Consider the following 22686-nt stretch of genomic DNA (forward strand, 5'->3'; position numbering starts at 1 on the left):
CCTATACCAAAGTTACAAATGCATGAGATTCTAGTGATAACATTAATTAGCTGTGATAGTTCCCACTGCATATTTATGACAAATATGTGTTAACCCCAAGTTACTAACTGCCAAAGTTTAGCAACCACGTTGCCTCTATAGGTAATCCATGATTACATTTTTAGCTATATATTTACTAAGTACGTAGTTTAATGTTAATAATCATAGATAATGCAATATTCAGTCTTTACAGAACAAAAGATATATCATTCATTGTACCATGAAATCATTTTTAAGTATCTGAGGCTTTAAACATATTCGCATAGTGACCTGACATTTTTTTAGTATTGAGGGGGAAAATCCTATACCAGTAGCATTATCATTTATTTTTCTCATACAGGAAAGTGATGTATACTACATTCCTACAAATGGGCTCAATGGAGAAAACTTGGTTAAAAGCAGTCAAATAAGTGAACTGATAAGTTGGTACAAGGGGCTTTGCCTGCTAGAGCAGATCAGTAAAATACCATTTGGAAATTGCTGAAAAATCATTTTTATTATACCGGTATGGGACCTGTTATCCAGAATGCTTGGCACCTGGAGCTTCCTGGATATCTGATCTTTCCATAATTTGGATCTTCAAGTCTATATATGGGGAATTGCTCTGTAGGTAGTAGCACACAGGTACTTTTACACAGATAGTAGATTGGGTTGCCACCTTTTCTTATATTTTTTACCGGCTGATGGGGGGCGGAACAAAAGGGGTGGACCGTTATGTCAAAAGGGGCAGGTCGTGACGTCAAAAGGGGCGGGCCACATCACAGAGAACCATAGAATGAGGAGAAACGGTAAGTTACAGGGGATTAGGAGCAGGCCGGGGGGTCTTTTACCGGCAGCTTCATTGCCGGTAAATTTGTAATACCGGCCCCGGCCTTGGCAGGTGTTTTACCGGCTAGGCCGGTAAAATACCGGCCGGGTGGCAACCCTAATAGTAGACAGTACACAGGTTTCCAGCTGATCTTTGTATGTGATTTTATTACACCAGTTTACACACAAACATAAAAGTTCATAATCTTTTAGGAGGCAGAAAACAAAATAGTTCCAGCTGTGCTGGTAAAGAAAAATGTCATTTTCCCAAAGGATCCATAGCCCCACTTGGGCAATATAAGTCCAGCAAACAAAATAAACTGTTAACTCACAGTCCTTTGGAGATTCCCTGTGCTTTTCTCCTGGAAGCTGCTCAATCCCAAGGGTAGTAGCTGGTAGCCAGTCCTTGCTACCAGAGAACTTGTCTCCTTGACAAAACTTGTGTCCAGCAATACAGTCCTTATGTTCAACAACACAGGTCACATGCAGTTACACTGAAAACTTTTAACACAGACCCAGTAGCTCTCCTTTCTCTCTCAGACAGGGCAGAGTGCAGCCTTAATTGAGCCCCCACCTTTTTACTCCAGGTGGAGGCTAATCACCTCACTGCTGCTCAGAGCCTCATTTTCACAGCCCTCTGCACTGCTTCATAGAGGATTCTGGGAGGGATATACTTTCCACCTATGATTTTCCCAACCATGCTACAATATATATTGTATTATTTGGATAAAATGTCTATGGGCGACAGCCTTTATGTAATTCGAAGCTTTCCAGGCAAGGGGTTTCCAGATAATGGGTCCCATGAGATAAAATCCTTCACCACTTTGCTGTTGGGACAGTTAGGTGTTCATTAATAAAATGTATTCTGGTATCCTTGTACAGTGGGTTTTATACCTCATAATATGTACTTTAAATCAAGCAAAATGTTTGCTTGATTTATTGCTGAAGTAATTGTAATAGCTGTGTTTTGAGGAGATTTTCTTTAGAAATTAAGAAAATGTTTCCCCCCCCAGATTCCTTTAAAGCACCACAACACTCTGTAGACAAACCCTTCAGATTATGGGGCCCATTTACTTAGCTCGAGTGAAGGAATAGAATAAAAAAAACTTCGAATTTCGAATGTTTTTTTGGCTACTTCGACCATTGAATGGGCTACTTCGACTTTGAATCGAATGATTCAAACTAAAAATCGTTTGACTATTAGACCATTCGATAGTCGAAGTACTGTCTCTTTTTAAAAAAAAACTTCGACCCCCTAGTTCGCCACCTAAAACCTACCAAAGTCAATGTTAGCCTATGGGGAAGGTCCCCATAGGCTTTCTAAGTATTTTTTGGTCGTCGAAAAATCATTCGATCGAAGGATTAAAATCCTTCGAATCGAACGATTCGAAGGATTTAATCGTTCAATCAAACTATTTACGCTAAATCCTTCGACTTCGATATTCGAAGTCGAAGGATTTCAATTCAGCAGTCGTACAAGAAAATACTTCAGCAGCACTCCGATTATGGTGAAAAAATTGGTATTTTATTCGTGCCTCAGGCTAAGCGACATTTCGAGCTTCTCCAGCCCTCTATCAAGCTTACAAAAATGTGTAATAAAAAAATCCTTAAACAGTGTTAAGAGAGGGAGGCTCACTTAATTCCAAACATCTCTCCCAATCAGTGCCATTGGTATTCACATTGTGACTAATTAAGTGCATGGATAAAAACATACATAGTAGCAATTTAAAAACATTTCAAATATGTATCAAAAAGTGTAACAGTAAAATGTATAATTCCAGTGTTTAAATATAAAGTGTCCAATTACTTGCTTCCATGTGCAAATTGTACATTATTTAAAATATTTTGCTTCTCATCAGTGTCACATTTTAGAAATTCATTTTGCATATCCACATATCTTAAAAATATAACTCACAATTTGTATGCTCTACACCTGTGCAGGAATGCCTATGTATTGTCGACACAGTCATTCCCAGGATATGAGCTGTGAAAATCTAAGAATAAAAACAAAAAAAGGATATATTACACACAGCACTAAAATAGCAGGCCAACCATATCAAATAAATAGCATTGGTGTGTATTCTCGATTCAACCCACCAGGATGAAGTGTCCCCAATTTATGTATCCATTTCATCTCTAATTTTTTAAGCTGTAAGATCATATTACCTCCCCGTCTCAAGGGTTCTATAGTAACAATGACTTGGTATCGTAATTGGCTTATTGTATGTCTAGCCTCAGCAAAATGTGCTGGAATGGGGAAATGTGTATACCCACAACGAATATTGGACTAATGTTGTTTTATGCGGTTTTTCACTTTTTGTGTTGTTTCTCCCACATATGCTAGGCCGCAAGGACATTTGATCAGATATATTACATATGTTGAATCATATGTATAAAATGTGTTTATATTAATTTTCCGACCTGCATGTGGATGTGTAAAATATGCACCCTTAGAGATATTATTACAATTGGCACAAGTAAGACGGGGGAATGTACCCATTTTAGGTGTACCCAAAAACCTTTGTACTGATTTAGTGGATGCCCCCATATCTGCTTTTATAAGGCTATCACAAAGGTTTTTTCCTCGCTGATAAGCCATTACTGGGGGTTCTGAAAATATCCGTATATGTGATGCACAAGTTTGTAAAATATGCCAGTGTTTTCTGATGATCTTACTGACATTGTTGCTAGCCGTCGTATATTTACTGACAAATGGCAGTCTAGAGGATTCCCTTGGATCTCTTTGTTGTCTCAATTCATTTTGTGGTAAACTCTCTACCTCAGTTCTTGCAGTTTCCAAGAGTTCCCTGGGATACCCTCTCACAGCAAATCTCTGTTGCATTTCATCTAGTCTTTGGATTTCTTTCTGTTGTTCAGAGACTATACGTCTCACGCTCATAAATTGTAATTTTGGCAAATTGTTTTTCAACGACGGAGCATGAAAACTAAAGAAATGCAACAAATTATTGCGCTCTGTCTCTTTCTTGTATAAATCAGTTATTAACTGAGTACCTTCCTTCTTGATTGTCACATCCAGAAAATTTACTGTCTCCAAATTATGTTCCATAGTAAAATGTAAGGTTGGGACCACAGTATTTAAATATGCAACAAACCTTGTAAGACTCTCAACAGGTCCCGACCACAACATCACAATATCATCTATGTAGCGATGATACAACTGGCAGTATTGTTGGTACAAAGGATTTGTATAGACATAGTTCCGTTCAAAGTGATCCATATACAAATTTGCGTAGGTAGGTGCAACGTTACTCCCCATGGCAGTACCTTGTACTTGTTTATAGAATTGGTCCTGAAACATGAAATAATTCTCCCTCAGGACCACCTCTAATAACGAGAGAAAAAAACTTGTATTTGGTGGGGGTAATCATCGTGCATAACAAACATCTCACTTATTGCACCTAACCCTGCATCATGCATAATGGATGTATAGAGACTCTGGATATCCATTGTTACCAGAATTGTCTGATTTTTTACCGTACACATAAGATGTGTTGTGTCCTTTAAAAAGGATTTTGTTTGTACCACATATGGTTGTAGAATTTTGTCTAGATAAATGGATAATGGAGCCAAAACTGAATCATTACTAGCCACTATCGTTCTACCAGGTGGAGAATTTAAATTTTTGTGAATTTTTGGTAACGTATACAATACTGGAGTTACTGGATGTTTCTGTATAAGGTATTGTTGTAATTTATCATTTATTATTTCCCTTGCCTTCGCCTCCTGTACAATCCGTTCGATTCTCTTAGCTATTTTATGTACGAGATCACTAGTTAACATAAGATAGACATTTGTGTCTGCCAATTGCATTAATATTTCATTAATATAGTAGTCCTTATCCAACACTACCAGTGCACCTCCCTTATCAGCAGGTTTAAAAATTAGGTTTTTGTGTGACAACAGTTTCTCTAACTGCTCGCCCTCCTGTCTATTGAGATTGCATCTAGTATTCAATAATGGATTCTTTTTTATTTTTTGTTGTAATTTCTCCACATCTTTTTTGACCAATTTTATATATGATTCAACCACTGCGTCTGTATATGGTGGAACAAATGTACTTTTATTGCACAAATGTACTTTTATTGCTGAGGCTAGACATACAATAAGCCAATTACGATACCAAGTCATTGATACTATAGAACCCTTGAGACGTGGAGGTAATAGGATCTTACAGCTTAAAAAATTAGAGATGAAATGGATACATAAATTGGGGACACTTCATCCTGGTGGGTTGAATCGAGAATACACACCAATGCTATTTATTTGATATGGTTGGCCTGTTATTTTAGTGCTGTGTGTAATATATCCTTTTTTTTGTTTTTATTCTTAGATTTTCACAGCTCATATCCTGGGAATGACTGTGTCGACAATACATAGGCATTCCTGCACAGGTGTAGAGCATACAAATTGTGAGTTATATTTTTAAGATATGTGGATATGCAAAATTAATTTCTAAAATGTGACACTGATGAGAAGCAAAATATTTTAAATAATGCACAATTTGCAGATTGAAGCAAGTAATTGGACACTTTATATTTAAACACTGGAATTAGACATTTCATTGTTACACTTTTTGATACACATTTGAAATGTTTTTAACCCTTTAAGTGCCACAGATCGTAGAATCTGCGTTCTGCAGCACTTCCGGGTTTGAGAGTGGAGGAGCGGCTGTTAGAGCCGCTCGCTCCGTTCCTCCTCGATCCCCTGCCCCTAGGCAATGAGCAGAGCAGGGGATCGAGTGGCCCCTGGGGCGCGATCGCCCAGGGGCCCCAAAGCAGTAGCAGGCAGGTGTTACGATCGCCCAGGGGCCCCAAAGCAGTAGCAGGCACGTGTTACATACGTGTCCTGCTGCTGCAGCCTGCACTGCGCCGTCCAGCTCCGCCCCCACAGCACAGGAACAGGCAGATCGTCGCAGAGCTCTTCCTGGGACCCCTCCACATCGTGTTCAACACTCTTCAGCGACTTTTTCAGGTTAGTGCAACAATTACACACACAAACACACCAACACACACTTATTACAGTTATACACACTTAGATTCACACTTACACACACTTATACATACATTTTTGGGGATCAGGGGGGTCACTCACACTCCCTGCACTCACACACACGTGCACACGCACACACGCGCACATAACATGTAATTTACCAATTGTACACACGCACGCACATACATGGCTTTGTGGCTTTTTTTTTTTCTTATCGCATTGTCTCTTTTTTGTCTGAAAAAAAATGTTTTATTGCCATTACGAATAGCGTATTCACTAACCGTACTGTGCAATACTTTTTGTATGTTATTTCGGTGATTATACTGCAATTTTGGGAATTTTGGTACATTTTTAGCCATTTTATTGAATTTTTTGCCATTTTATTGCATTTTCAGCTGTGCATATGTTGTGTTCACTTGTTTCTGTCCGTATAACCTATTTGGCCCAGCTAAAATATTCAAACTGTGATTCTGACGGCCGATTACACTAGTCTGGAAAAAAAAACGTTGATTTTTGTGGTTTTATTGGATTTATTTGCGTTTCACTCTTTTCTGTCTTATTTTGTTTTGCCTTGTAAATTTTATCTACTATATATCCATTTGAGCGCCTTCGTGGGCCACATAGTTTGGTATATCTATGCATATTGGGCATCAAAGTAGACCCCTGCCATTCATATTTAGGATGTTTTATGCTGATACGTTACGAAATGTGGGGTATATAATTGGGTGAAATTCAAGCATTGTGACGATTTTCAGAAATTTGATAAAACCCGTTAAGTTCAGCATTGCTTTGCAGTTTGGCAGTTTGCAGTAGAAACACATATTTACCCATATTGGATTCGTCAGAATGTGTACTTTCTGAAAATATATGCTTTTCTAGGGTCTCTGTACTGTTAGGGGGTCTTATTTCGCGTAATACATATACCAGGTGCTTATATTGCAGCAGCCAGTGCGTCAGTCGTGAAAATGTATATACACTATTGTCTTTTGGGCGTCTCTGTGCGCCACATAGTTTGGTATATCTATGCATATTGGGCATCAAATTGTTCAGTAGACTCCTGTCATTCATATTTAGGTTGTTTTATGCTGATATGTTACAAACTGTGGGGTATATAATGGGGTAAAATTCAAGCTTTGTGACAATTTTCAGAAATTTGATAAAAACCGTTATGTTCAGCATTGCTTTGCAGTTTGGCAGTTTTCAGTAGAAACACATATTTACCCATATTTGATTCGTCAGAATGTGTACTTTCTGAAAATATATGGTTTTCTGGGGTCTCTGTACTGTTAGGGGGGTCTAATGTAGCATAATACACATACCAGGTGCTTCTATTGCAGCAGCCAGCGCGTCAGCAGTGAAAATGTATATACACTATTGTCGTTTGGGGGTCTCAGTGCGCCACATAGTTTGGTATATCTATGCATATTGGGCATCAAAGTGTTCAGTAGACCCCTGTCGTTCATATTTAGGATGTTTTATGCTGATACGTTACGAAATGTGGGCCATATAATGGGGTAAAATTCAAGATTTGTGACGATTTTCAGAAATTTGATAAAAACCGTTACGTTCAGCATTGCTTTACAGTTTGGCAGTTTGCAGTAGAAACACATATTTACCCATATTGGATTCATCAGAATGTGCACTTTCTGAAAATATATGGTTTTCTAGGGTCTCTGTACTGTTATGGGGTCTTATGTCACATAATACACATACCTGGGTGCTTATACTGCAGCAGCCAGTGCGTCAGTCGTGAAAATTTATATACACTATTGTCTTTTGGGCGTCTCCGTGCGCCACATAGTTTGGTATATCTATGCATATTGGGCATCAAAGTGTTCAGTAGACCCCTGGCGCTCATATTTAGGATGTTTCATGCTGATATATTACGAAATGTGGGGCATATAATGGGGTAAAATTCAAGATTTGTGAAAATTTTCAGAAATTTGATAAAAAGCGTTACGTTCAGCATTGCTTTACAGTTTGGCAGTTTGCAGTAGAAACACATATTTACCCATATTGGATTTGTCAGAATGTGTACTTTCTGAAAATATATGCTTTTCTAGGGTCTCTGTACTGTTAGGGGGTCTTATGTCATATAATACACATACCGGGGTGCATATATTGCAGCAGCCAGCGCATCAGCCGTGAAAATGTATATACACTATTGTCATTTAGGCGTCTCCGTGCGCCACATAGTTCTGTATATCTATGCATATTGGGCATCAAAGTGTTCAGTAGACCCCTGGCGCTCATATTTAGGATGTTTCATGCTGATACTTTACGAAATGTGGGGCATATAATGGGGTAAAATTCAAGCTTTGTGACGATTTTCAGAAATTTGATAAAAAGCGTTACGTTCAGCATCGCTTTGGCAGTTTGCAGTACAAACACATATTTACCCATATTGGATTCATCAGAATGTGTACTTTCTGAAAATATTTGGTTTTCTAGGGTCTCTGTACTGTTAGGGGGTCTTATGTCACATAATACACATACCAGGTGCTTAAATTGAGGAAGCCAGAGTGACATTCATGGAAATTCATATGCACTATTTGTACTTGGGGGTCTCTGTATGCCACCTAGTTTGGTAAATCTATGCATTTTGCACATCAAAGTGTTTAGTAGACCCCCATGCTCCTATTTAGGATGCTTTATGCTGGTAATGATACATGGACTTTACGATGCTGGAAAGTTGAAGCTTTGAGGCAATTTTCAAATATTTCACCAAAAGCGAAAATTTTGAGAAAGCCTTGCGACTCAGTAGTTTGGAGCAGAAAGGCATGGGTACCCATTTTAGATTCGGTAGAATGTGTACTTTCCAAAAATATATGGTTTTGGGGGGTAAACATAAATTTCTGTGTTTTTACCCCACAAAAAAAGCAGTCAATGTGTTGATTTTTCATTAGCTGAAGTGACCCACTGGACTATTTGTATGCACTAACTTCATTTTGGGGCCTCTAAATGCCAGATACTTTGGTAAACCTATTATGGGCACCAAACTGTTTGGTGGACCCCATGCAACCATATTTAGGGTGCTTTCTCTTGGTATATAGTGATACACGGGCGATATAATGCTGAAAAGTTGAAGCTTTGAGGTAATTTTCAGATATTTCACCAAAACTGCCAATTTTGAGAAAGCCTTGCGACTCAGTAGTTTGGAGCAGAAAGGCATGTGTACCCATTTTAGATTCGGTAGAATGTGTACTTTCCAAAAATATATGGTTTTGGGGGGTAAACATAAATTTCTGTGTTTTTACCCCACAAAAAAAGCAGTCAATGTGTTGATTTTTCATTAGCTGAAGTGACCCACTGGACTATTTGTATGCACTAACTTCATTTTGGGGCCTCTAAGTGCCAGATACTTTGGTAAACCTATTATGGGCACCGAACTGTTTGGTGGACCCCATGCAACCATATTTAGGGTGCTTTCTCTTGGTATGTAGTGATACACGGGCGATATAATGCTGAAAAGTTGAAGCTTTGAGGTAATTTTCAGATATTTCACCAAAACTGCCAATTTTGAGAAAGCCTTGCGACTCAGTAGTTTGGAGCAGAAAGGCATGTGTACCCATTTTAGATTCGGTAGAATGTGTACTTTCCAAAAATATATAGTTTTGGGGGGTAAACCTATATTTTTGCGTTTTTACCCCACAAAAAATGCAGTCAATGTGTTGATTTTTCATTAGCTGAAGTGACCCACTGGACTATTTGTATGCACTAACTTCATTTTGGGGCCTCTAAATGCCAGATACTTTGGTAAACCTATTATGGGCACCGAACTGTTTGGTGGACCCCATGCAACCATATTTAGGGTGCTTTCTCTTGGTATGTAGTGATACACGGGCGATATAATGCTGGAAAGTTGAAGCTTTGAGGTAATTTTCAGATATTTCACCAAAACTGCCAATTTTGAGAAAGCCTTCCGACTCAGTAGTTTGGAGCAGAAAGGCATGTGTACCCATTTTAGATTCGGTAGAATGTGTACTTTCCAAAAATATATAGTTTTGGGGGGTAAACCTATATTTTTGCGTTTTTACCCCACAAAAAATGCAGTCAATGTGTTGATTTTTCATTAGCTGAAGTTACCCACAGGACTATTTGTATGCGCTAACATCATTTTGGGGCCTCTAAATGCCAGATACTTTGGTAAACCTATGCACAATGGGCACCGAACTGTTTGGAGGACCCCTGGGAACCATATTTAGGGTGCTTTTTCTTGGTATGTAGTGATACACGGGCAATATAATGCTGGAAATTTGAAGCTTTGAGGCAATTTTCAGATATTTCACCAAAACCGCCAATTTTGAGAAAGCCTTGCGACTCAGTAGTTTGGAGCAGAAAGGCATGGGTACCCATTTTAGATTCGGTAGAATGTGTACTTTTTTAAAAATATATGGTTTTGGGGGGTAAACCTATATTTCTGTATTTTTACCTCACAAAAAATGCAGTCAATGTGTTGATTTTTCATTAGCTGATATATTATTCAAATTGCATGTGAGTGATTGCTCACCAAAGTTAATCACATCTCAAAGGAGATAATTAATTGATTAAAATACAACTGTCACTTAAATTAAAGTGCACTTAAATATGGAGTGTGAGAATTGTCTGAACAGAAACCAGGTCTGGGGATACTGAGCAAAGTACCCCATCTATTGCCCACTGGTCAGCAAATTCTTTCAACCGACCAGTAAACACTGCTTGGGTGTACTCTGCTCGGATGCGGGAACGCACCAGCACTCAGAACACGACCTCTGCTGGCAGAGGATTCCCACCTTCCAAACATTGCTTTCTAGATTTATGGATGACTAATTTAGCTAAAGCCAGGAGCAAGTTGGAGAGAAGGTCTTTCTCTTTATTGTCCCGGGATACTGGGCGTCCAAAAATATAAACATGAGGGGAAAAGTGTAACCAGAACTGCAGGTAAAGCTTCCTCAAAAGAGCCAATAGAGGTTGCAGTCTGGCACACGTAAAATAAGCATGAAACACAGACTCTCCTTTGTCACAGAATGGACAAGCAGCTGGGGAGTCTGTAAAACGAGCTAAATACTCTCCCGTGCTCAATGCACCATGCAGCACTTTCCAACTCAAGTCTCCAGTTGGTCTAGGCACCAAACTGGAATAAAGAGCTCGCCACTGAGGTCTTTCACCCTCATTAAGCACACGTCTCCAGATGGTATCATATCGGGAGATGAGGGCAAGGAAGTGTACAGTGTGAAGCATTAGAGAGTACAACAGCTTTCTTGTTATATCATGTGTCAATGGAAAATTCTCCAACTGGCTAAAGTTGGGGGAAGGAGGTGCTTGGGGGGATTGACGGGTTTTAGGTGCTATTATTATGTCTGGAGGTGAGGAGTTCCAAGGTGGACGTGGCTCTCCAGCATGTAAAACCCCATCAATGAAGGTGTGAGAATCAGGAGAGATTGTGTCCTTGATTTCCTTGAGAAGACGGTGTGGAACCCTAGTGGTGAGGAATCCCATGCGTTGCATAACTGCTTGAGAGTCCACCCAATCTGATTTCTCAAAATCCAGGAGATCTCCATCTCTGGTTAACCGAGCTTGGCAAAGGAGACGTCGGATGCTGATGGATTCTAACATCCTAGTCTTAAAAGATGGATTGTAAAGTAGGGGCTCATTTAGAATGTCTTCCCCTTCAATGGCTCCTTGCCTTAACATGGATACCATGCTCCAGGTCTTTAGCGTGTCTTGGTAGTAAGCCGGCAGGGTTGAAAGGTTTCAATTATAAACAATTGCCGGTCATATCCCATATTTCGTACCTGGCGATAAAAACTCGATGCTAGAGTACACCACTGTGGAGAAGGATCTGCATACAAGTATCTCTGTATTTGCTGGAGACGGAAGGTGTGCACTTGAGAACGTATACACACGACTCCCTGCCCTCCCTCTTTCAACGGGAAAGAAACAGAAACCCAATGCTTTCCTATCCAGAGAAAGTCCAGTAACCTTCTCTGGATCTTAGCAATGAATTCTTGGGTTGGGCTAAGACATATCAGCCGGTACCAGATCTGAGAGGCCACCAGCTGATTAATCACCAAAGCTCTCCCCCTCATAGAAAGTACTTTAGCAAAACCCTTCCACTTTCCAAGGCGCGTTAGAACACACTCCTCAAGTTCAATGAAATTCTGTGAGACAGGATACTCCTCAGCTGAAAGGTAGACGCCTAAATATTTAATGATTTTACTCTCCCACGAGATGTCACGAAAAGCAGGAGGCAGGAAATCTACCTTTAGAGAACCCTCCAGAAGGCCTGAGCTCTTGGACCAGTTGATCTGGGTAGATGAGGCAGCAGCGTAGACTTCTTGACACTCTTGTGCCCGCTCAAGATCAACTAGGTCCTGGGCCACAAGAATTACATCATCAGCGTAGGCTGAGAGAACAACCCTCATGTCGGGTTCTTTGAGCACCAGTCCCATGAGCCTTTTACTTAAGAGACACAGGAAGGGCTCAATGGCCAGCGAGTACAGTTGTCCCGACAAGGGGCATCCTTGCCGAACTCCTCGTCCAAAGGCCAGAGGTGCAGTCAGAGACCAGTTGATTTTAACTAAACACTCTGCAGAGGCATACATTGTTTTCAGGTAGCCCACAAACTGTGGGCCAAAGCTATAGGCTTGCAGAGTGCCTTTAAGATATTGGTGATCCACCCTGTCAAATGCCTTCTCTTGATCCAGAGAGAGAAAAGCAAGAGATAGACCAGTCCTTCTCGCAAAATGTAGTAAGTCTCGGATTAAAAAGACATTATCAAAAATTGTCCGACCGGGGACTGTATAGGACTGGTCAGGATGAATCACCTCTGCCAGCACAGATTTGAGCCTAAGTGAGATAGCTTTGGCCACGATCTTATAGTCTGTGCTAAGCAGTGAGACTGGTCTCCAGTTCTTAATAAGACGGAGATCCCCCTTCTTAGGAAGTAGTGATAAAACTGCTCGACGACACGAAAGTGGCAACTCACCTTTCTTGAAGGCCTCAGTTAGGACCCTATGGAAATCAGGGCCCAGAGTATCCCAGAAGAACTGGAAGAACTCTACGGTCAGTCCGTCAAGCCCAGGAGATTTATTGTGGGGCATTAAACGTGCTTGAGAGAGTTCATCTAGAGTGATTGGTGTTTCCAACCTCTCTTTTCTCCTCTCACTGACCACTGGAAGCCCATCCCATAGCTCCTCACAGGCATCTGGAGAGATGGGATCTGGAGAAAAAAGGTTTTGATAGAAGGACGGGGCTCTGTCCCGGATAGCCTCCGGATCCTCAAGGGGGGTTCCATCCTCCGCAAAAAGGCATGTGATTTGTTTTCGGTTCCCCTTCTTCTTCTCCAGAGCATAGAAGAATCGCGAACCACGATCCATATTACAAAGTAACTGCATCCGGCTTCGCACAAAGGCACCACGAGCCTGTCGTTGTTCCATGTTATGCAGCGCTTCTTTCCTTTCTAGATATTCACACTGAAGGGCTTGGTCTTCAGAGCCTGATAGCCTTTGCTCAAGATCAAGCACCTCCCCATTCAGTGCCTCAATCTCTGCATTGCGCTGCCCGCTCACACTTTTGGTATACTCTTGACACAAGAGCTTTAGGTGAACCTTGCCTACATCCCACCACTGGTTCAAATTCATCCTGAAAGGCCCTCCAGCCTCTCCATGTATCCCGGACTGACTTTGCAAAACCCTCATCTTCTAATAAACTGTTGTTAAAGTGCCAGTAAGCAGCTTTTGGCAGAGATGGTGCAATTGACATTCTCAGGGATACACAATTGTGGTCTGAGAATGGTGCCAATCTAATGGTGCTCGACTGGGCTCGTGACATGAGATGGCTCGATATATATATCCTATCAATCCGGGATTGAGAAACATGACCATCTCTCACCCTGACATAGGTAAAGGCAACCGTCTCTGGGTTCTGCTCTCTCCAGACATCAACCAAGGAGAAATGAGCAATTAGTTCTCAGACGAGTCTATTTTCTTGGGTACATTGCATTGTCGAGCATCAAGGGTGTAATTAAAATCACCCCCTATAATCAAGGCTTCATCAGAGTCAATTGTCTCCATGTAGGCTGACAAACTTTCAAAGAACCGTGCCCTCTCTGGTCCGGTAGTAGGAGCATACACATTCATTAGATTATATGTTCTACCTGACTCCCGGACCCGAAGATGCAATAGACGGCCAGGGATGACAGAGGTAGCACTCAGGACCTCTGGCTGGAAGGAATCTGAGAAAAGGGTCACCACCCCGCATGATGTCCAAGTGAGGTGATTAAAAAAGACCCTTCCCTTCCACTCCAGATTCCAGCTTGCTTCAAGCTCTGGAGTGGTGTGGGTCTCTTGGAGGAAACTCACAGTGTACCCTCCTTGACGAAGAAAGGAGAGTACCTGAAACATTCGGAAAGGATTCCGACAGTCATTAGTATTAAGTGTGCTTATACTCAAGGCCATTACTGAGTCTTAGGAAGTGCTTTAACCTTCATCAAGGTCTGATGAGACAAACATTTTTTGTGAAACTTCATTATACGGAGATATTCCGCTGTTCCATAGTTCTTGGCCTCTTTTATGACCTTAATGTATTGTCTCACAGAATTGATAACTAAAGGCAAATCATGCCACTTCTCCAGAGCCATGTGCATCTTCTTCTCTAATTTAACACCAAGGGTGCTCTCAAGAAACTTTTTGAGTTCCTCAGCAGGGATGATTGGGGTAGAAGGATTTGCCACTCCTATGTCAACCTCCTCTTCGATGTTCCCCTCATCCATGAGCTCTTCCTGGCTAAGGGATTGATAATCTCCCCTCTCCACTAGAGCTTTGAGAATCTCTCCACAAGTTGTTACAGGAAAAGTATCAGAATCACTTTTCTGGAGACCCTGCAATGGCTCAGGTGTTCCCTCAAATTCACTTGAAACACATATGAAAGTGTTTGACACAGGAGCAACAGAACTAATTAGCTCCCCAGCAACAGGTGGAGCTTTGGAGGCTCGATGGTTAGCCTCTGCCCTCTCCACTACCTCCTGTGCTTTCTGGATGGCAATAACATTTGGGTCAGTTGAAGACAAGGGAGGAGAGATTTTAGCATGAACAGTAGAGGTTGTCTGGCTACCCTCCTCCGTATTTACAACTCCACCCTCACCATCCTTCCCAGCAGTTTTATCTGCAGGGTCCTGTATGGGGGTTAGCCCAATATTCTCCCCCTCCTGGAGCGAAATACCCTGAGGCACTAAAAACTGAGGCTGGTTGCAGTTCCCAAATCTCAGCACTTCAGGAACACTGACTGCCCACTCTGCAGGAGTCTCATTAGGTGTCTCTTTACACTCCAAGGGAAGATCTTCCAAATGATTTTGAGGCAGATACTGCACCCCTGACTCTGGGGAAACCAACACTGCCATGTTCAAGGCCATGCAGACCATTAACCTCATTATTCCCCACCTGGTCTGGAGGCAAGAGTGCATGGTCTGACACCGGTTGATCGTGACCAACAGTTGGACCAGACAATGTCACCACATGAGGAGCAGAAGTTTTGCTGCCCTTTTTACCCTTGGATGGGGGTGCCCCATCATTAACCACTGATGCCCATTCCTCAGGTACCAGCCAGTTTGATTTAAATTTCCTCTTTTTCTTGGCATCTGAAGAGGAAAGGCCACTATCTGCCCCAACCCCAACAGGTGTTGCAATCATGGGTACCCCCACACCCTCAGGGGTGCCCATAACAGGGGTACACTTTTTTGTGGTAGGAACAACTGTGACCCTGGGGGAAGCTTTGACATGATTTCCCCCCTTCTCTTTTGCCGCAATTGTAAGACATGCTGCAGCCTTAGATGTCTTCAGTGAAGAAGGAGGAGGTTTGGATGTTGTAGAGGTGGGTTGTGTAACAGCCACCTTGAGGTTCTTTAGTGAAGGAGATATCCCCTTTGAGGACCCTGCTGAAATAGTCCCAGCAGGATAAGATGTTTTATTTGAGGCACTGGGAGCAGGAACAGGGGCTGTGGTCTTAATTTGCCCTTTGGGGCAACTCTGGCGAGTGTGCCCCAGGTTCTTGCAAAGGAAGCACCTCACTTCCTCTGTGCTATAAAAATTTTTATACAGCACCCCTTCAAATGGAACCCCGAAAGACCCCTCAATAGTGTCTTGCCCCCGAGGTAAAAGTAGTTGCACCTGCCTTTTAAAGGAAAGGACGTGCCTCAGTCTGCTCTCCTTACATCCCAGGGGAATTCTAGACATATTTGATTTTAACTCCCCAAGGGCTTGCAGGTGGGGGTACAATAAGTGGTCTTGCAGCAAGGGGGGCACATTAGATAAAACCACCCTTGTGCTCAATCCTTCCAGGGGTTCTACAGGGACATAACTCCCTCCCACTGTGATACCCCTCTGTACCAGAGCATGCACTGCAGTTAGCGTACGGGCAAAGATTATGGCTTTCCCATACATTTTACTTGCTGCCACTACTGCAGAGTGGCCCACCACTTCAGCTGCAGCCTTTATATAAGCCTCTATGCCATGAGTGCTTGACATTAGGCATCTGACCCCATGCTTCCTTGTAAGCTTCTCTACCCCAGCAGTGACTTGGCTTGGGTTGCTGCCAGTAGCTACCGCGTGTGAAAATGTTTTAGCAGGGGTCACATTGGCTGCAGCAGCAGAAGTAGAGGCAATGGGGCTTTTTGACATGGGCTCTGACTGGTGTTTCCTTGCAGAGCTACAGCTGGGTTTTTCAGGTCCTTTTGCTTTAGAACCAAGAGATGTTTTTTTATAACTTTCCTTTTTATTCCCTCCAATTATTTTACACAGCACCACACAAAAAGAAAGCTTTATACTATTGATTAACAAAAATGTAAGTTTTAAGTTGAGAAGCTGTGGCAGGGAGAGGGTTAATGTGAGCAGGTGCCTGGGAGCTGCACTGCTGCTGCTGGAAAAGATTTTATATTTATACTTATATTAAATCCTTCTCCCTTTAGCTTTCTTTCCTCACAGAACTGAGTGCAAAATCAAAATACCCACTCAATCTGTACAAAAATTAAACAATTTATGCTGAAACAACAGAAAAATGCAAATGAAACTGACACCCAGGTGCGGGGGAGGGGTAGGGAATCTAACAGTGAGTTTGTAGCCCAGAGCAAGTGAAGGGAACTGGGCTAGGAATCACTCACCTTCAGGGTCAAAAGAAAAATCGATTTTTAGTAAAGAAAATCAACTCAAAACTTCCCAAATTTTACCCACCAAGTGGACAACACATTCACACACCAAGTGATAACAAAAAATCCTGTCTCAAACAGGAATTTCAATGCTTAATTCAGCACTAAACAGAGAGTTTTCTCCTGTGTGTTGATCTTTCATTAGCTGAAGTTACAAACAGGACTATTTGTATGCACTAACTTCATTTTGGGCCTCTAAATGCCAGATACTTTGGTAAACCTATACACAATGGGCACTGAACTGTTTTAGATTTGGTAGAATGTGTACTTTCCAAAAATATATGGTTTTGGGGGGTAAACCTACATTTTAGCGTTTTAACCCCTCAAAAAAAGCAGTCAATGTGTTGATTTTTCATTAGCTGAAGTTACCCACAGGACTATTTGTATGCGCTAACTTCATTTTGGGGCCTCTAAAGCCAGATTCTTTGGTAAACCTTTGCACAATGGGCACCGAACTGTTTGGAGGACCCCTGGCAAACATATTTAGGGTGCTTTTTCTTGGTATGTAGTGATACACGGGCGATATAATGCTGGAAATTTGAAGCTTTGAGGCAATTTTCAGATGTTTCACCAAAACTGCCATTTTTGAGAAAGCCTTGCGACTCAGTAGTTTGAAGCAGAAAGGCATGGGTACCCGTTTTAGATTCGGTAGAATGTGTACTTTCTAAAAATATATGGTTTTGGGGGGTAAACCTATATTTCTGGGTTTTTACCCCACAAAAAATGCAGTCAATGTGTTGATTTTTCATTAGCTGGTTACCCACAGGATTATTTGTATGCGCTAACTTCATTTTGGGGCCTCTAAAAGCCAGATTCTTTGGTAAACCTTTGTACAATGAGCACCGAACTATTTGGAGGACCCCTGGCAACCATATTTAGGGTGCTTTTTCTTGTTATGTAGTGATACACATGCTATATAATGCTGGAAAGTTGAAGCTTTGAGGAAATTTTCAGATATTTCACCAAAACTGCCAATTTTGAGAAAGCTTTGCGACTCAGTAGTTTGGAGCAGAAAGGCATGGGTATCCACTTTAGATTCGGTAGGATGTGTACTTTCCAAAAATATATGGTTTTGTGGGGTAAACCTATATTTTTGCATTTTTACCCCACAAAAAAAGCAGTCAATGTGTTGATTTTTCATTAGCTGGTTACCCACAGGACTATTTGTATGCACTAACTTCATTTTGGGGCCTCTAAATGCCAGACACTTTGGTAAACCTATACACAATGGGCACCACACTGTTTGGAGGACCCCTGGCAACCATATTTAGGGTGCTTTTTCGTGGTATGTAGTGATACACAAGCAATATAATGCTGGAAAGTTGAAGCTTTGAGGCAATTTTCAGATATTTCACCAAAACTGCCAATTTTGAGAAAGCCTTGTGACTCAGTAGTTTGGAGCAGAAAGGCACGGGTACCCATTTTAGATGCGGTAGAATGTGTACTTTCTAAAAATATATGGTTTTGGGGGGGTAAACCTATATTTTTGCATTTTTACCCCACAAAAAAAGCAGTCAATGTGTTGATTTTTCATTAGCTGGTTACCCACAGGACTATTTGTATGCACTAACTTCATTTTGGGGCCTCTAAATGCCAGACACTTTGGTAAACCTATACACAATGGGCACCACACTGTTTGGAGGACCCCTGGCAACCATATTTAGGGTGCTTTTTCTTGGTATGTAGTGATACACAAGCAATATGATGCTGGAAAGTTGAAGCTTTGAGGCAATTTTCAGATATTTCACCAAAACTGCCAATTTTGAGAACGCCTTGTGACTCAGTAGTTTGGAGCAGAAAGGCACGGGTACCCATTTTAGATGCGGTAGAATGTGTACTTTCTAAAAATATATGGTTTTGGGGGGGTAAACCTATATTTCTGTGTTTTTACCCCACAAAAAATGCAGTCAATGTGTTGATTTTTCATTAGCTGAAGTTACCCACAGGACTATTTGTATGCGCTAACTTCATTTTGGGGCCTGTAAATGCCAGATACTTTGGTAAACCTATGCACAATGGGCACCAAACTGTTTGGAGGATCCCTTGCAACCATATTTAGGGTGCTTTTTCTAGTTATGTAGTGATACACGGGCGATATAATGCTGGAAATTTGAAGCTTTGAGGCAATTTTCAGATATTTCACCAAAACCGCCAATTTTGAGAAAGCCTTGCGACTCAGTAGTTTGGAGCAGAAAGGCATGGGTAACCATTTTAGATTCGGTAGAATACACATTCTACTGATTCCAAAATAAAGCAAAATAAATCCTTTGAAGTGATTTTTCAAAATTTTGATAAATTTTTATAAAAACCGCTACATTCAGACAAGCTTTGCTGTTTGATAGTTAAGAGTAGAGAGACATAGTTACCCATTTTGGAATCAGTAGAATGTGTACTTTTCAAAAATATATGGTTTTCTGGGGTAAACCTAATGTTTCAGGATTTTTTAGCCTTGGAATCTAAAGTATGTCATTTTCTGCCTTGTTGCTTTCAAAATTCAGTAATATACTGCCGGGAGTTTTTGCTGTACAGAAGTTCTAAATCTCCCTAAAACTATACATATCTGGTATTGGCATGTTCGAGAGACATGAGGCTTTCCAAATCAGTTGGATTTTTATGTGTAAAATGAAACATTTTTCTGGTATAAATACATATATTGTGAAAAATAGAAATTTTTCATTTATTTTTGTATTTAGAGCTATAAATCTTTTTGCAGAGGTGGAAATACATGAAAACTCAGATTTAGAAAGCTCAGTTTCTCCCGACAAAAACAATGTATAGTTTTCCTAGGTAAACTATAGGTTTCCCCTCAGAAAATGCCCCTAAATTGAGAGAGCACAAATGTTTCAAAAACGGCTGGCATTTCGCGTAACCAAAATGTAAAATTCTGCTGGCACTTAAAGGGTTAAACTGCTACTATGTGGATATGCAAAAATGAATTTCTAAAATGTGACACTGATGAGAAGCAAAATATTTTAAATAATGTACAATTTGCACATCGAAGCAAGTAATTGGACACTTTATATTTAAACACTGGAATTAGACATTTTATTGTTACACTTTTTGATACATATTTGAAATGTTTTTAAATTGCTACTATGTATGTTTTTATCCATGCACTTAATTAGTCACAATGTGAATACCAATGGCACTGATTGGGAGAGATGTTTGGAATTAAGTGAGCCTCCCTCTCTTAACACTGTTTAAGGATTGTTTATTACACGTTTTTGTAAGCCTGATAAATGGCTGGAAAAGCTCGAAACGTCACTTAGCTTGAGGCATGAATAAAGTACCAATTTTTTCACCATAATCGGAGTGCTGCTGAATTATTTTCTTGTACGTGAACCAGACCTGGGCAGACAGGGTCACAGACGGCACCCGACGCTGCAAAGAGTGGTGAGAGTGTGTGTGTAGCACTACTTTGTGTTTTTTGGATTATATTTATCTGCTAATATTGTGCTCCAACACTTATACAACGATGTCACAACCAACATCTCAGGCACAACCATTGACATTTGCATATAGTGAATCAGAAGCAACTAGAATTATTGAACAAAGTAGATGTAACAGCTCGTTTTTGCAACTTGCTACAGAGAACAGAATATTTAAAGAATATGAAAGAGAAAAACGTAAACTGGTTGGATTAGATCTACATGTTGCTACTCTGATTGAATACTATAAGCTGGGCCGGATACCAAGGGGCTTAAGGGTTAACCTACGTCCTACAATCTTCAAAGATAATAAAATGTTCGCACAGAAATATGAACAGATCGTCAATAAATGTTCTTTTGATATCATTTTACTTAACAATGAATTTCTACAATGTGAAATAATAGAAAGTGAGAAGCTAATTGGTGAACTGGATAAAGGTCTGGAGATCCACTTACAAACAGAAGCACAGCGACTCCATCTTCAACAGATTGAAAATAATCTAATTAAGCATCAAGGTGAAATTGAGGAACGGAAGAGAAACAAGTTCCGCAGAGATGAATTGGATTACAGCTCCGGACGTGTTTACAGCTGGCAGTGGGAGAGTAACAGAAGCCAGATAACTGGCAGACAGCCCCGCCCCCCACAGAGACGTCATCAAAGGGAAACACAGATGGAACAGCAGAGGCGGACAACTGCTGAGGCAAATAGTGAGACAGATACCTCTACAGAGAGACACCAACAGCAAGGCGCAGGGAAGCGCAGGGAAACAAATTTGGGCCACTGCACTAGTGACACCTTTAGAGATGGATCGCAAACTGACTCATCAGACACACAAGCCTCCACTCTTCCTTCTGTTTTAGGTGCGGGACTCGGAAAACACATCCGCCGAAAAGGAGAGGGGGCAGACGGCACAGACGCTCACTGGGACCGGCGCAGACAACCAGAACGCAGGGCACTTACAGTACAGAGACTTTAGTGGTGAACATTTCTTCGAGCGATGAGGAACTCAGCCTCCTTAATAAAGGTATTTCTTTTTGTCCCACTACCAAGAGTGACACATTTGAATTGGACATTGAATTAGAACGTTTTTTTCGTAACCTAAGATTGAAATCTTTTTTTGCTGGGCCACAGGATATAGACAATATAAAAGCCTCACAAGGGCCAACTGATAATTCAAAATTGACTTTGAAAACTGTGGACCTATGCAATAAAAGTACATTTGTGCAATAAAAGTACATTTGTTCCACCATATACAGACGCAGTGGTTGAATCATATATAAAATTGGTCAAAAAAGATGTGGAGAAATTACAACAAAAAATAAAAAAGAATCCATTATTGAATACTAGATGCAATCTCAATAGACAGGAGGGCGAGCAGTTAGAGAAACTGTTGTCACACAAAAACCTAATTTTTAAACCTGCTGATAAGGGAGGTGCACTGGTAGTGTTGGATAAGGACTACTATATTAATGAAATATTAATGCAATTGGCAGACACAAATGTATATCTTAAGTTAACTAGTGATCTCGTACATAAAATAGCTAAGAGAATCGAACGGATTGTACAGGAGGAGAAGGCAAGGGAAATAATAAATGCTAAATTACAACAATACCTTATACAGAAACATCCAGTAACTCCAGTATTGTATACGTTACCAAAAATTCACAAAAATTTAAATTCTCCACCTGGTAGACCGATAGTGGCTAGTAGTGATTCAGTTTTGGCTCCGTTATCCATTTATCTAGACAAAATTCTACAACCATATGTGGTACAAAAATCCTTTTTAAAGGACACAACACATCTGTTAAATATTTTGGATTTGTGTACGGTAAAAAATGAGACAATTCTGGTAACAATGGATATCCAGAGTCTCTATACATCCATTATGCATGATGCAGGGTTAGGTGCAATAAGTGAGATGTTTGTTATGCACGATGATTACCCCCACCAAATACAAGTTTTTTTCTCTCGTTATTAGAGGTGGTCCTGAGGGAGAATTATTTCATGTTTCAGGACCAATTCTATAAACAAGTACAAGGTACTGCCATGGGGAGTAACGTTGCACCTACCTACGCAAATTTGTATTTGGATCACTTTGAACGGAACTATGTCTATACAAATCCTTTGTACCAACAATACTGCCAGTTGTATCATTGCTACATAGATGTTGACCTGTTGAGAGTCTTACAAGGTTTGTTGCATATTTAAATACTGTGGTCCCA

At 40.8% G+C, this 22686-nt stretch overlaps 1 non-coding gene across 1 annotated transcript in view; it reads left to right on the forward strand.

The window, feature by feature from the left end:
- The window catches only part of LOC108717906, a 76399-nt gene that overhangs the window by 20135 nt on the left and 33578 nt on the right, over positions 1-22686 (forward strand). The window contains exons 9-10 of the transcript XR_005961506.1: positions 380-497; positions 1860-1903. This is a non-coding gene — a transcript (HBS1-like protein). The remainder of the gene's footprint in view (positions 1-379; positions 498-1859; positions 1904-22686) is intronic.

Source organism: Xenopus laevis, chromosome 5S, assembly GCF_017654675.1.
Source record: "Xenopus laevis strain J_2021 chromosome 5S, Xenopus_laevis_v10.1, whole genome shotgun sequence".
Taxonomy (NCBI): Eukaryota; Metazoa; Chordata; class Amphibia; order Anura; family Pipidae; genus Xenopus; species Xenopus laevis.